Source organism: Lissotriton helveticus, chromosome 10, assembly GCF_964261635.1.
Source record: "Lissotriton helveticus chromosome 10, aLisHel1.1, whole genome shotgun sequence".
Taxonomy (NCBI): domain Eukaryota; kingdom Metazoa; phylum Chordata; class Amphibia; order Caudata; family Salamandridae; genus Lissotriton; species Lissotriton helveticus.
Window position 1 is genome coordinate 487216714 of NC_136071.1, and position 16871 is coordinate 487233584.

The 16871-nt window shown below is 44.4% G+C and overlaps 1 pseudogene; it reads right to left on the bottom strand.

Annotated features, from left to right (window-relative positions):
• Positions 1 to 15973, bottom strand: part of LOC144784037 (uncharacterized) — an 80382-nt pseudogene extending 64409 nt beyond the window's left edge.
• Between the last annotated feature and the right edge of the window lie 898 nt (positions 15974 to 16871).

Here is a 16871-nt window from a genome sequence, read left to right on the forward strand (position 1 = left end):
TCTGCGACAACCTGGCCAACTTCTTAAACCGCAAGATCAAGGAGATCTACAACTGCTTCACAACCCAAGATCCACCCGCAACCACTGCACTCAGTGGCTCCAGACCCAAGCAGACCATGTACAACTGGACCACCCTCACCTCTGAAGACACCCTCAGGATCATGAAGAATATCCACTCTGGAGCCCCCACGGATCCCTACCTTCACCACATCTTCAACAGAGCCAGCACCTCCATCGCACCCAAACTCTGCCACACCATCAGCTGCTTCATCGAGTCTGCCACCTTCTTGGAAGACTGGAAGCATGCAGAGATCAACACCCTGCTGAATAAACCCTCTGCGGACCCGACAGACCTCAAGAACTACAGACCCATCTGTCTGCTCCCGTTCCCAGCCAAAGTTATCGAGAAAGCCATCAACGCCCAACTCTCCGAGTTCATTGAAATGAACCACATCTTGGACCTCTCCCAACTGGTTTTTAGAAGCAACCACAGCACTGAGACAGCTCTCATCACCGCCACAGATGACATCTGCACCCTCCCCAACTGAGACAAAACTGCTGCCCTCATCCTCCCGGATCTTTCAGCCGCCTTCAACACCATCTACCGCCACACTCTCTGTGCCAGACTCCACGACGCCGGCATCTGCGTCCAAACCCTAGAATGGATCCGTTCCTTCCTCACTAGCTGAACAAAGAGAATTAGACTTCCACCATTCAACTCAGAACCCACAGAGATCAGCAGCGGGGTGCCTTAGGGGTCCTCCTTGAGCCCCACACATCATCATCATCTACATGGCCCCGGGAAACATCCTTTACAACGCAGGGATTACATCGCGATGCTATTACATCGCGGTTCTCACAACACTAGTCGTTACAACGATTTGCACTGGATGGCGCTCTAGGACAAGGAATAGTATAATTTACTCTCCAACACCTTCCCTACTGTACGTAGACTGGAGTTGGAATAGTAAATTATACTACTCCTAAGTCCAGCACCCTCCAACGCAAGTCATTGTAACTACTTGCGTTGTAAAAACCGCAATGTAATTTACCGCGATGTAAATGTATGCGTTGTAACGTCATACATCCATGGCCCCACTTGCAGCCATCGGTAGAAGTCTCGGACTCAACATTGTCTCCTACGTCGATAACACCCTGCTTATTCTCTCCCTCACAGATGAACCCACAGCCACCAAGAGCAACTTCTACAACTGGATGAAGGCAGTCGCCACCTGGATGAAGGACAGCTGCCTCAAGCCTAACTCAGACAAGATGGAGGTCCTCATCCTGGGCTCCAGCCCGTCTACCTGGATGACTTCTGGTGGCCTGCAGTGCTTGGAGCCCCCACACACCCACAGACCACGCACAAAACTGCAGCATCATCCTGGACTCCTCACTCTCAATGAACCGCCAAATCAATGAAGTTTCATCCTCCTGCTTCCACATGCTCTGCCTACTTCGTAAGATCTTCAAGTGAATCCCCATGAAGTCCTGGAAAATGGTCACCCATGTGATCATCAGCAGCATATTCGACTACGGCAACACACTCTATGCCGGCACCATCCAGGAACTCCTAAAGAAACTGCAGAACATCCAGAATGCCTCCTCCAGACTCATCCTGAACATCCCATGCTGGAGCCACATCCCCAGCCACTTGAGAGACCTTCACTTGCTACCTATCAACAAAAGAATTACCTTCAAGCTCCTCACACACGCCTACAGAGCCCTTCACAACGCCGGACCTGAATACCTCAATCACCAGACATTTCCGCTCCACCCAACTGGCCCAGGTCACCATCCCATGGATCTCCAAGACGATGGATGGATGAAGATCCTTCTCCTTCTTCGCTGCGAAGACCTGGGACTCCCTGGCTCTGCACCTCAGGAAATCACCATCGCTACTGCAGTTCAGGATGGACCTCAAGACATGGCTCTTCAATTGAACGTCAGATCCAACTCCCCCTCCCAGTGCTTTGAGACCCTTACGGGTGAGTAGTCATGCTACTACCTGCACTGGGAAGCTGAGTGAGGAGTGAGTGAGTCCTCAGTTTGCCCAGGCAAACTTGTCTGCTCACATGTTCACCATTTAAAGTCATTGTTGATATGCAAGGGCAGTATTAGACCCATATGGAAAATACAGCAGCAACAATTGCTGAATTGGGAGGTCGCCTTGTTTGACAGTGTCACTTATGCTGCTGTCCTTAAAGGTCAGGTATCTGTAGCACATTCAGCATATTCTGGTATCATAGTCAATATCTTCTAAAAAAAGCGAAAGCAAAACTACATGTCCCAAAATACAGCACCTAGCTTGCTTTAAAAAACTCAGAAGGCTAAACCTTTCGCACATTAAGAAGCTACTTTAAGCGCAATTCCATGAAGTATGAACTTGGATTACATCCCTCTTTAAAAGCATGACTAACTAGAAATGTGCATCTAAATCTGTGCCTTGTGGATGCCACATCATTGGCTACAAAATGAAAACCATGAACTTGGGGCACTTGCAGTGGGTTTCAGTCACAGGTCATTATAGCTCCAGCAGTGTCAGGAGTGCGTCATCTCTCTGCCTTTGCCATACTCTTAATAGCCAGGAGTGTCAGTCAGTCAGTCATAAATACTTTTATTTGATTTCATTAAAACAATATCATAAAAGGGTGGGGAACCACCATTTGTAAGATGTACATTTTGAAGTTAAAAACAGGAGAGTTTAAAACATTTAGACAATGCCGTTAGTGGATATGCTGGAACTTAATAAATTAGTTAATGATTTCCTTTTCTTCCAGTTCTGTTGCTGCCATTTTGAGGAATTTTATTGCTGTACAGGACAGTTGGATTGATAGACCTCCCAGGCATTGGATGACGACTGCTCTACATGACCGTATTTGTTCCTTCTTGAAGGCTTCCCGGAGGACCGTTCTCCGGGTCTCCACCAGGGAAGGGCATATGCATAGTAAGTGCAAAAAAAGACTCATCCCATCCTCCGCATAAGCAACATTCCTTGGATTGCCAGGGGTATTTCCATTTTGGTGTCAGGTCTTTTGATGGAAATGACCCCAGCCGCAGTAACGTTAGGTAGTGCTTTTTCTCCTGGGAGAAGTGGTCTAGCAAGAATGGTTGCAGTTTCAGCCGCTGATAGCCTTGAATCATGGCCCAGGTGTGGTTTTTTTTTTGAGACTGCTGTTTTGTCCATTACTAAGGAAGTCCTTTTGATTGCCTTATTCACTACGATTTTGAAACTGGAGTAAGTGGGGAAGGTGAGCCAGGCCTCCTCAACCTGCAATACCGCGAGGGAGTCCTTCAGAACACTGACTTAGCCTGGCTTGGATTTCAATTTCCTTCCAGCAGTGGTGTGCAAGGGTGTTGTCCTCTGCATCCCTCATTCTCCAGTAATATTTGGCTAACGCTCCTTATCTGTCGGGAGTCTGGTTTCTCAGACCATACTCAAGAATTTAGGGTTGTGAAATGTGTCGGGGGATTGAGAACAGGACCTTGAAGAGGGTTTATTGAACAGAGTTTAGGGAGATGGCATCTTTCAGGTTTAGAATTTCCGAGCCGTATGAAATCGAGGGTAGGAATTTTGCTGAAATGGCTTCAAGCAAATGGCCTGTAGAACACCCTGGGAGTTTTTTCTTTAAGACTCTGAAGGCGAACTGCAGTTGTTTAGCTCTGGTACGGTCTTGTCCCAATTGTGATTTGAAGTTGAGGTTACGGTCTATTAGGAAACCTAGATATTTGTATGAGTCTACCGGTGACAGAGGTAGCCCGTCCAGGTTCCAGATGAATTTGCGGTGAGCCTTTATTTTAACTCGTCTGGCAAAGCACATCACTTTAGTTTTTTGGTGGTTAATGGTTAATTGGGCCTTTGTGGTGTAAGCTCCTAGTTTGGTGATGTGTCGCTGCAAACCTACAGGTGTTAGAGCAAGGAGCACAATGTCATCCACGTATTGAAGACTGGGTGTGGGGACGTTGCCCAGTTTTGGGGGGTCTGATTGAATTGACCGTAGTTGATTGTCAAGGTCGGCAATGTAGATGTTAAAGAGGCAGGGTGCCAGCACACACACTTGTTTTAACCCATTAAGGGTTTGGAACTTTTTGGTTATGCTGTGCCCGTCACCTTGCCTGACCTGAATCTACGTCTGGGAATTCAAGTTGATTATAGCGTCCAAGAGTTTGGTTGGGACACCCCAGTTGTGCATTTTTGCCCATAGCTTGGCTCTTGGGACTTTGTCAAAGGCTGCTTTCAGGTCTATGAAGCATGCATACAAAGGCCTGGACTTTACGAGAGCTTGGTTGGCTAGCAGGGTGACCGCGGAAATGTTCGTGAGTGTGCCCATCCCTGCCCTAAATCCTGTTTGGATGTAGGGAATGAGGTTTCTTCTTCTGACCTAGTCCTCCAAGTCAACCAGCAAGTTTGATGCATACATTTTAGCCTCCACGTCGATTAAGGCTATCAGACGGTAGTTAGAGGGGTCGGAGCGGGCACCCGACTTATATATTGGGTTTAAAATACTGCCCCTCCAGGAGTCTGGGATGGTAGAAGATGCTAGGATTGAAGAGAAAAGTGGCGTGAGGAGTTCGGACCAGAATGAGGGATTATGCCGGAACAAGGCATTTGGCAACCCGTTGGGTCCTGGTGCTCTCTCGAATCTCAGTTTTTTAAATGATTTTTAGTACTTGCTCCTTCCGAATTTGCGGAGAATATTGGAATGCTTCAGAGTTGGGGGTGATTTTGATGCGGCCTGCTGCAATTGGCTTCACGCCTGGTTCTGAGCCAAGAATTGCTGGGCAGACCATTGACTTATCATTGTATAAGTAATCCATGTGGGCTCTCCAGGAGTCCTACAAGATGTCAGAATTGTGATGCCGGTTCTTGCCATTTGCTAACTGGTTGATTATTTCCCAGAAGAGCCTAGAGTCCCTTTGTTTGGGGGAATGGTGGAGTTTGGCCCAGAGTTGTTCTTGGAACGCTTTTTTTGCTGCCTTAATGTCTTTTTTTAGGTCTTTTCTGGCTTTGGTAACTAGTTGCAAGAGGTCCTGGGAGGGGGCGGGGCACTGGGTGCGTAGTCTCCTAAGGTATTTGTTCAATTGTTGTTTTTGCATCCTGAGTTTTTTTGTGAACCAATCAGCCCATTGGAGTCTTTTTACTTTTTTTCCTGTGGCCTGCTTGCAAAATTTTTGATTTAATTCTAGGGTGAAGCGCTTCCATGCCTGAATGTTTATGGGTTCTGTTTGAAATCCTTCTAGGAGGTGGGTGCATGTCCCCATGATGTCGTTGATCAAATCGGATTTCCATGCCAGACGTTTTAAATTGAAGCATTGCGTTTGGTTGGATAATACTCTGGATGGCACTGGGTTATCTATGTTACTTAGTAACATAAATGATTGCGGTTGGTGGTCACTTTCGGTCCTATCCAATATTTGAAAATTCGTGATAAATGGGAAGAGCTCATGATCCGTGAAGGTGTAGCCTATTGTTGAGGCTGATTTTTGAGTGATCCTGGTGTATGATGCTGGACTGTCTGTCGGGCTGCTCCCATTTAGCATTCTCATTGAAAGCTCCACCAGACTGGCCGCACATCTCTTGCCGAGATTGTGTCTCATTGGTCGGTGCATGTGTATGCTCGTTAATGACTTGCAATAAGTTCATATTAAAGTCCCCTGACAGGATGATGTTTGCATCCTGATGAGCGAGTTTTAGAGTTGTCACTGTTGCTAATAAGTACACTTATCTTTTTTCGGTTGAACATGGATGAATGTAGATGTTAAGTATCAGCAGACAGATGAGAGGCGGGGCTTCGAGTTTGACATATTGCAGCCAAGAGGACTCGAGGTCTATTGTTGAAGCTTGCCATGGAATATCGGTTGAAACAAACATTGAAAGACCTCCTTTGGCTCTCCCTAGTTTTCCGGCTTTTTTGGCATGCCTCTGAAATTCCTTGTATCCGGTTATGGGTGTAGGAATAATCATCCAAGTTTACTGGAAGAAAATAATTTTATACTTTGAGATAAATTCCATGAATCAGTGTAGATGCAACTCCTGCATAGAGGGTGTCCCCCAGTGCACAGCGTAAAGGACCATAGCGTTGGTTTAATCCAATTTGTAAAGTGAATAAAAGTTGAAGTGCAGCAAAGTTCGTTATCGATTGATTTTAATGACCAACCGTCGGTTTCAATGTTCATTGCGTTAAACAAACCATCACTGTCAAGAAGTTCACAATAATCAAATGTAGTGGTTTATCAGTGGAAGCCTCCAAGCTTTAAATCGATGTTTATCCCCATTCAAGATCAAGGCCAATGTTTTGAAATGATGTTGCGGTACCGGTTGCTAGTTGTCGAATATTTGGAGACCACCACCATGCGGTTAATGTCTTGTTTCTTCTTGTGTGGCAGTAAGCCTTGTCTACTGAATGCGTCACACCTGCTTTTGGAGGTGTCCAGAATATCTTCCGGATATCCACGATCGTTGAACCTTGTCAACATATCATCAGTTGGTAGTGGTCTCCAAATATTCGACAACTAGCAACCGGTACCGCAACATCATTTTAAAACATTGGCCACTACTAAGTAGAGAAGTGGATTTGAGAGGCCTCTTTGAAAATAAACCCATTTTTGCATACACCAGAGGTCCCAACCTGAAGGATTTGCTCACCTGAACCACTGGGTTGGGGATTAAACCAACGCTTTGGTCCTTCACGCTGTGCACTGGGGGACAACTTCTATGCAGGAGTTGCATCTACATTGATTTCTCGGTAACACTTGTGGGAACGGAAAGTGAAGCCCCAGGAGCACGCGACACTTAGTTACTTTGAATATATCGGATATATAGACGGTTGTGTGTGTCCTCTCCATATTGTATAAATTCCATGAAGCCTGGATCTTCAAGTTTAGTGCTAAGCCCGACCACATTCCAGGAGCAGATGTTGCAGCCTTGGGGTGGGTTGGTAGCTACATGGGTGTTGATTCATGCCATATCTTGAGGTCATGCCATATCTTGAGGTGATCCGGCTGCAATTCGGTCCCGAAGTCCAGAGGGCTTAATGGATTCTGGGTTAGCAAAGGTGATGGTAATGTTCTTCGTTATGCACTCATTTCTTTTTTGGGGAGTTTGGTGGTCTGGGCCTTTTGCCCCCTTTGACAGACCCTCTGGTTGGTAGACTGGTTGGAGCAGGTTGGGATAGCAAGGGGGGTCGATCTTTTTTAACTTGATGCCCCACTTTGCAAATTGGTCCCTCTGCTGCCAAATTTGTTCGATGAAAGAGGTAGCTGAGAACGAGGCTGTGGTGATTTCTTGTCCCATGAAGTACGTATTCTGTTTAAGATGTTGTGGTTTCCCCTTTATACATAATGGGGGATAAAGCCCAATTTGTTGGAATTTGAGGAGGACTCCTGGTGCGACGCTAGGTGTACAGCCCTTTCCAAAGCTTTATCGGCCGGTGGTGATTCTGTAGTTCTCGAAAAAGTGATCAGGGTTACGTCTGCGGGGTTTTGGGTTAAATGTTTATGGTCCTTTATCCGGGTTGTTTGGTTGCTTCCCGCGTATGAGTTATTACCTGTGTCTGTTTGGCAGGTATCTTCCCCTACGTTTTCGGTGACTGAATATACTATGCGTGGGCTTGTTGTACTTGTATCTTCGTAAGTTTCTTTAGCCAGGAGTGTGTTGGTTGTGTTGCACATTACACCGTAAGTGTTACAGCTCTTCCTTCACATTCTCCTAAGTACACAAATAAGGGCCTCTCACAGGCACAAGTGTTGGCGAGTGACCGGGCATGAACCCTTAGGAGTGCTGGAACTGTTTAAGGCTGTTTCTACGCAATTATATTATACTAAAGGGGATAGTTCTGGAATCACATTTTCTCACATGGACACGGCCGCTTTATTCTATTCGTGATACAGCATCACTCAAAGTGTCACACACAAGTTCTAAAAATGCCCACCCATTGGCACTGAAAGCATGCAAATGTGACACATAGGCAAAATGAAAACTTGGGAGCTAAGATTATTCAAATTCATGACTACAAACAATAGGAAAATCTAAAACTGGGGGGCATATTAACAAGAAACTCGTTAAAATCATCTCCGTTTTAGCGGCAGGAAACTGCCACTAAAACGGAGATAATGGGCTTGCTAATATGCGTTATAGAATTCCAATAGAAGCCCAGGTTAGATGTGCAGTGAGTGAGTGAGTGAGTGAGTGAGTGAGGAGGGATTTGTAGAGCGCAACTTAGCCCAAGGGCATCAACCTGGGCATCTATTGGAATTCTATAAAGCATATTAGCAAGCCCATTATGGCTGTTTTAGCGGTTGTTTCCTCCTGCTAAAACGGCGATAATTTTAACGAAGTTCTTACTAATATGCCCCCTTGTTCCTTCAGAGTGGCATTCGCCCCACCCTCAAAGTGTTGCTATGCCTTGTCGGGGGTAGTAAGTGTCCTAGAAATACCCATACTATTCCAGTTAATGCACTGTCTCAAATGGAGCTGCAGACCCTGGCCTCCATTAGCCTATTTGAGGTGATAGTTTGTCTCATTGAGTAGTGTGCCCGAAAAAAAAGCTGCATCCATCGGCCTCTAGGTCCAAACTCATGTGACACAGTCTTCATTTAGGCTCTTTGGTGCATGGCTGTTATTTGATTCACCTAAATAACACCAGAACAAAAAAATAATTTAATTAGCTATAATCGCTTCTGAACAGTTCCGCTAGATGGCAGTGCTGTATCGCATTTAATAATATAGATACAATTTTATTGTCATTTATTGAGATTCTGAAACATTGACAATTCAAGCTAGGGATGGTGAACGCACTTATAATATCAACATTTGTCACAAGTAGTGAATACTTGTTTTATGAGAGGTGCAGGCGGTGTTTAGTGTAGTTTAGTGTTTATGTTGAACATGATCATCATACACTCCAGAATATTTTTGAAAACCGAAATTGAACAGCATAGATTGAGTGCAGCGCGAACACGATACATAAATCCCTATATCTGGTCATCGACGGCATCTGCTGACTTCATCCGGCCCCCATACTGAGCACAGTTCAGACATGATGGGCTCCACCTCTAGTAATATGGCGTCGATAGATGATTCCTAGCATAGCCCTCATGGGGGCATATTACCAAGGGCCATTATCGCCGCCTTAGCTGGACTTTTTCCCGCTAAAGTGGCGATAATTTTATCGCCCTATTACCTAGCTGTCGCTAACACCAGTTAGCGACAGCTAGTAGGAGATAGCGATCATCTTGGGGCCCACTTTGCATGTCAGCGATATTTATCACTAATGACATGCAAAGTGGGCGTGCCAAGATGTTAGCGACTGGAAACAGTCGCTAATATCGCTATCTCCAATTATCAACAAAGCCTTACTTTTGGAAATATTTGCGCGAATATCTCCAAAAGCTAACGCCAGCCCTGAGCAGTTCTTAGCCATGTTATCCAATGGAAGGTGGATAACATGGCTAAGAGCATTAGCTCGGTAATGCATGAATATCGCTGACTTTTCAGCGATATTCATGCATTTCGCTGGATTTTTCCTGCTTTTGAGATTAACCTTGATAATATCAAGGTATCTCAGCGGTAAAAATCGTCGGAGCGCCGCGATATAATTTTAGCCGCTAACCATGCATAGCGATAATTATCGCTATTGCTTGGTAATATGCCCCATGATTCCTGACGTAATGTGACCATCCAAGGTATGAAAAAGCTCATCCCTCACCAATATTGTCTGCGGCAGAATAGGGGTAATTCTTTACATATTTTGGACACCGATGACCTGGTGGTACCGCTTGTAGAATAATTCTGGAACTTATATTATGATTAAGGCTTCTGGGGGCATATTATCAAGACAGGTGATAAAATTATCGCTGCTTTATCGGCAGAAAACTGCTGATAAAGCGGCGATAATGGGCTTGATAATATGCACTATGGAATTTCAATCGAAGCCCATGTTAGATGTGAAGACATCTAACATGGGCTTCGATTGGAATTCCAGACCCTTGTGATCACTGAGCAATGGCTTCTTTAGTAGCTTCAGCTGGTGCTTCCCCACCACCTCCACCACATCCAAGGAAGAGTGGACCACCTGCTCAAGTTATAATTCAACAAGAAGAGGAAGAAGAAGAACAGGACGACGAGCACGAAGAGAGGCAGTTTTTGCCTGAGCAGCCCAGGACGTCTCACCGGAAAGAAAACTTCATTTGGCAATTTTTTAAAATTCCCAAAGGTCAGAAAAAAGTAAATGCAAGATACGTAACTTGCCTTATATGTCAAGATAGACTGTCCAGAGGAACCGAGAAAAAATACAGTTTCGGAAACTACACAATGCATCGCCATATGACTAGGTGGCATCCTAACAACTACAGTGCTGCACAGTTTCGGAACGACCTAGATAATCTCCCTATTATGGCCAGAAGATCTGTTGTACCGGAAGTAACGGGACCAGAGGGCAGGGAGATGGTGCCAAATATACAAATGAGATTTGGTGATGTAAAACACATCTGCGTATTTTGCGATGGATTCATTTCCTACGGAGAAAAAAGCATCACTCTGATCAACAGAGCTATTGACTATCATATGCAAGTTTGTACGAAACGCCCAAAATAATAAATACTTCTTTTTTTGTTTTGTTGCTCCTGTTGAGCCCTTTACAATGAATCGTTTTCATTGCCCCCTCCAAGAAAAACCCAAAAGAATATAAAACTGTTCAGAAAAATTCAAAAACAGTAAAAAAATGTTCCGAAAAATAATAAAAAAAATATAAAACAACAAAAACAATAAAAAAAAAAGTTCTTTTCAGAACTACCTCCCCGTTATTAAAAAATTGGTACAATATTTGGAACTGTGCCAACCTCTATTTCTCTTAGTTCGCTTCCCAGTTCGCTCGCCGGTACGCGAACCGAAAGCGAACCAAAAACAGTAAGTATAAGGGAAGGAAACAGACACTTATGTTAAAAGAAAGACAGCTATAGGGGAGTAAACTAGAGATACTATTACCCGTAATCCACTGCTGATGATGTCACATATTACATCATTCATGACATGCTCAGTGACATCATCAGCAGAGGATTGCGGGTTTTTTGGCAACGTGCCTTATCCACGGTTTAATAACGCTGCCTTTTGCTTTATATAAGTTTTCAAATTGTATGAAATATATACCAATAGGTCGTTATGAACCTTTAGGTAGTGCTTTTCTTCATGAGGTCTGGTCGCTTCCATACACATACAGATGTTTCAAAGATGATCAAGAAGTTTATCTGAATGGAGAGGAATGCACTGAGACGCCAGATCATTCACTAATGTCTAGGCACATACAGTTACACGGTTCATGCAACAAACACCGACCAAATATGGCTTGCGTGTTGCAAGGCACGCCAGTTCCTGCTATCATCCCCACGTTCAAGTTGTTGGAAAATGGTAGTTATTTGATGCTCAATAATGAAGATTGTTCTGAGTTAATTAAAAGTATTCCTTTTATCGTAACAGTAAGTGAACGGGTTATTTGCTGCAGAAATGTTCTATTTCCTCCCACACATGAACATAGGGAGTTTTCAATCTGGCCACAAATACCAACCTTGGTACAGATTTCAACGGCATGGCAAGAATAAGAGCTCTTTTGTCTCAGAGAGAGGTGGCCTTGAGTTCGGCCCGTGAAACTTTCGTGCTTCACATAGCGAACACCCGTACAGAGGTGCACACACTTTTCAATTCAGATTTGCCTTTCAATTTCAGCAAGATGGTTCCGACTATCTTTAACGCATCCTCCACAAAGACCCTGGCGCACTTTTTTAAAGTTGTTACCAGTGGTCTCGTGACTTCATTTGAGAAAATCTTTGGAGTCATCCCTGCTTCCTTTCATTCTATTTTCTCCACTCTGGTTCGTGGATTGGCATTTTTACTTGCATTACCAGCGGACGCTCTTGTGCTTTTTTACATTTTTAAATATGGATGTCCCTCCTATGCAACCTCCCACCCTGCAGCTGCTGACACTGTTCCGCAATCGCATGCTAGAATATTATGGCACAATGCCGTTGGCGATATTAAGCACGGCATATGGATTATCTTTTCGATTCTCCTACTTCACCTGTGTCCAGCCTGTATTTCACTGCCTGACCTGTGATTTCGATTGGGCCATTGATTTGTGTCTCTGCGGACCGGTTTCTCCTGACGTCGACTTTAATCAGCTGATGACTCCTATCATTACTCACGAGTTGGTTTGTCCTGGCGAAAGGATTATGGCTGTGGCATTGATGCATGGACTACTTGGTCCCTGGAATTTACTGGCGGCAGCACAGTCTTTATTGGAACAGAGCTTTCTTGAAAACCCACCGAGCTGTCCTCTGATGGTGATAGAGGATCCGGTGCTGGGAGAGCACGTATGTTCTTTTCCGCTTTTAAATTGGATGGCTGAACTGTTTTCGGATGAAGACGGTGACTTCCTATTGGAGGCTGTTGCAGCTTATTTTGCATACACAGTTATGTCATAGACCTTTTTCATGTTTGATATGCTGAGTACTAGCATTTCATTGACAATTCATTGACTTATTTGTCAAGTTTTTATTATTTACCTTGCCTATTGGCTTAAGACTCGATAAAGTACTTGGCTGTTTTATTTTTCTTTAGCATTAAATTTTCCTAGTTTTTAATGCTTTACCTTGCGGACCGTCCACATATAAACTTGCAATCTGCTCTCATGAGATGGCACTTCTATTATCTTATTCAGTTCGTTTCCGGATCATGGGGAGGTGTCATCTAGGTCCTGGATATCTTTACACCGTGTTAAGTTAGCATGGGCTCATTACCGGTTTAAACGCCATTTTTCCTTTTTTGCAACTTCTGCACACAACACTTAGTTGTTGCTTTAGCTTTCCACCTAGTAGTTCATCGTGGTTTACATGAGAATAATATGTTATTGCTCTACTATCTGCTTTGCTTGTTAAACTATATCTGTACAGCGAGTGCTAAAGTTTCAAGAACAACACGATACAGAATTGTTATGAGGTCTGATCTCCACGACTTCATACTCATAACATAAGTGCAACTTCTGCCAATTCTGGGCATGAGGCGGGTTTTATATTGCTTTGCCGAACACACATACACAACAGTTGATGCGGTTCACATGAAGAGAGAGCTGGTGTATGCTGATGTGATTCCTTCAAATCTAAGACACTAAAGTATGGGCACGCCCTAAACCAACACAAAGAGACCTTCTTAGCAAATAATATAATATGTGTATTAGGGAGGGTGAGATATAAGCAGCCGCGGGCCTTGGAGGGAGTTACGGTGGGGCAGGGAGGCGGGGAGGGGGAGAAGCAGGGTGGAGCCCTCTCTACCTTGCCCCTCCCCCTCCCCGCCTCCCTGCCCCACCGTAACTCCCTCCACGGCCCGCGGCTGCTTATAAGTGTTGCTAACTCTTATTCATTTACAGCATGTTAACATACTGTCACCATTCGCTTTTTATGTACTAGTAACTATGCTGGTAATTTTGCTACTGATAATATGTGTACTTGTATTCTCCACCCTGCTTCTCCCCCTCCCCGCCTCCCTGCCTCACCGTAACTCCCTCCACGGCCCGCGGCTGCTTATAAGTGTTGCTAACTCTTATTCATTTACAGCATGTTAACATACTATCACCATTCGCTTTTTATGTACTAGTAACTATGCTGGTAATTTTGCTACTGATAATATGTGTACTTGTATTATCTAAGATACTACGCCTGAGAAGACGGCATTAGTAAATAAACATTTCAAATACACATGTGTTCTTCTTAACTCCATGTTCTGGTTTCTAAGAAATATATAACGACCGACTGTTCATGAGTTCCACGTATCCTGAGGTACTATAAGTTCATATTCTGGATTGTCTAAACATTGAGAGTTTGTTATATCCAATGTGACACTGTACCTAGCTTGCTAAGGAGTTTTTGATTACTAACGTGAGTTTTGGGACACCCTAATTCGCCGAGGTTCCAATCCTCTGTCCACAGTTCTGTGTGAGAACAGAAACCCTGCGACAGGGGCACCCCCGACCCTTGCTGGAGCTTCATCACACTTGCGATACAACTCCAGCAATGCGCCACCTTTACGGCACAGATACATCACGCATCTCTGCTGTTTTTGCCCCATGATGCGCCGCATTGTAAATGCAGCACACCATAGGTGACGGAACAGCGGCACAGAATGACTAACACATCCCTGGTGATGCGCCAGTCATCATAAATGTATCCCTATGCTTCTTATCTTGTTAGAGATGAACCGCCATATGTATCATCAAAGTTTTTTGCATTTCCTAAATAGCGAACTTTAAGGAATAAATAGCGATTCTTTACCATTCCTAGTTTGCGATTAGCTATTTGCTAATTACAAATTACCCATTCATTTCCTTCATTTCCATAGGGCGGTTGGACTCACTTTTAGCTCGAACGGCTGAATGGATTTCCACGAAACTTGGCAAAATTGTAGGGACTGGTAGCCCGATGTGCCTTTGCTATGTCTCAAGATATATGCTCCAGTGGTTTTTACGAAAATTAACTTTGAAAAATATATATTGGGCTACATTGGCCTATATATATGTTGGAGCCCAAATGTAGCCCAATGTAGCCCAATGAAGCCCAATGTAGCCCAATGTAGCCCAAAGATGGCCGCCAGACACACAAAAAAACAAATGTAGCCCAAATATCAGCCAGATGTAGCCCAACTATAGCCCAGTGACAGAATGACCAATCAGCTTCGCAAACCTCCGTTACGCGAAGCGGAGCGCTGTTACAGATATATATCTTTTTTTGAACGTTAATTTCTCAAAATCCACTGGAGCACATATATTGAGACCTAGCAAAGGCACATCGGGCTACCAGTCCCTAATATTTTGCCAAGTTTCGTGCAAATCCATTCAGCCGTTCGATTATTATTATTATTATTTTTTTTTGCCCCGCGGGGCCCTTTTAAAACCTCCACATCAAACCTAGGGGGTCAGCGACAATGTACTATGCCCCCTTATGGTCATTTGCCCCTTCGCTTTGGCCTCCTCTTGTCTCTCGATCCTACCGAGAGACAAGATGGCGGCCGCTACGGACTGTTTGGAATGTTGACAGACGCCGGAGAACCAATCAGCTTCGCTTCACAAAGCTCCGTTGCGCGAAAAGTACGCGTCCTGGGCCGCTGCCTGGTCCGCTGTTACAGATATATATCTTTTTTTAAACGTTAATTTCTCAAAATCCACTGGAGCACATATATTGAGACCTACAAAAGGCACATCGGGCTACCAGTCCCTACAATTTTGCCAAGTTTCGTGCAAATCCATTCAGCCGTTCGGGCTAAAAGTGAGGCCAACCGCCCTATGGAAAACTCAATGTTAAAAACACGTTTTGGGACCCCCCTTTTTTCTCGACCCCCCCTGGACGAAACCCCCCCCAATTTTCAGGGGCTGCTCAGAAACAAAATGTGCCATTTTCCTGAAAATTTCAGCCAATTCCGTCCACAAACGCCAAAGTTATTAGACATAGAATTTTCAAAAAACCCATAGAGAAAAAATCCTAACTATATATACCTACTGGCGACCGCCAGTAGGTAATATATATATATATATATATATATATATATATATATATATATATATATATATATATATATATATATATATATATATATATATATATATATATATATATATATATATATATATATATATATATATATATATATATATATATATATATATATGAATAACAGTAGTGAGTTAGTCTGCATTTGTTAAAGAGAGGTCAATATAATTGGGGAAGGAGGCTTCAGTCATGTGACCCTGCTCATGTTTGTGAAACTAATTTAGTTTCCATTGGTAAAGGTGCATAAGAACCAGCTTGCATCTGTACCCTCTGAGATGGAACATCTCCCTGCTCTCGCCATCATCTCTGCTCACCTGTCCCTCTCACTGGCCTGGCACTCGTGCTGCCCCTGCTGCAGTACATGGACTCCAAGTGCCTCCACCATCTTTGGTGTATAATCCTGCGCATGTGTGGGCAAAGCACCCTGTGGCAGATTTACAAGCCCCTTGCGACACTTTTACGCCGCCGTTGCGTCCCCTTTGTGATGCAGCGGCGGCGTAAACCATGCACCACGTTGCGACTTATTTACAACGTAACGCATCTAGGCAGATGCGTCACGTTGTAAAGCCCTGCGCCACATGAAACCTGCGTCAGGTTTCATGTGGTCGTTCTGTCGCAGGTTGGGCGTTCCCTCGCAGGGCCACGTAAAGCTGACGCAGTGAAATCTACAAGATTTCACTGAGTCAGTTTTACGACGCTGCTGCGTCAAATCCTTATGCCTGCTTGAAGCAGGCGTAAGGCGTGAGGCACCATGTTGAGTATGGGGGGCCCCTGTGCATTGTAGGAGTTGCGTCACGCTTGCGATGCGACTCCAGCAATGCGCCGCCCGTGCGCCTCAAGATGCGTCACGTATCTGCCCCTCCTTGCACCATGGTGCGCCGCATTGTAAATGCGACGCATCTGTGGTGGGGCAAGGGGGGGGATTACTTGACACATCTGTTCTGGCACATCCCTGCTAATTTGCAGAGATGCGCCAGAAGACGTAAATATGCCCCCCTGGGTGTAGAGAAGCAGCAGAGAGTGGGTGAGCCACCAGGAGCTGGTGGAGGCCTCCTGTCCATATAATGCACATTGTTTAGTGGGTTACAGCTATTGTCGGCAAGATCAATTTATAAATTAAAACCCTAATATAGAACAGTGAGTTCATCATAGAGCTGCGTGGAAACTTCAAGGTATAGGTTAGAGCGCTATGATTTTCTCCTCATTGTTTCATCGTCCTAATGTTACAAAAAGGGTTCATTTAGGTAAAAATCAATTCTTATTAGTAAAGCCAACACCCAACC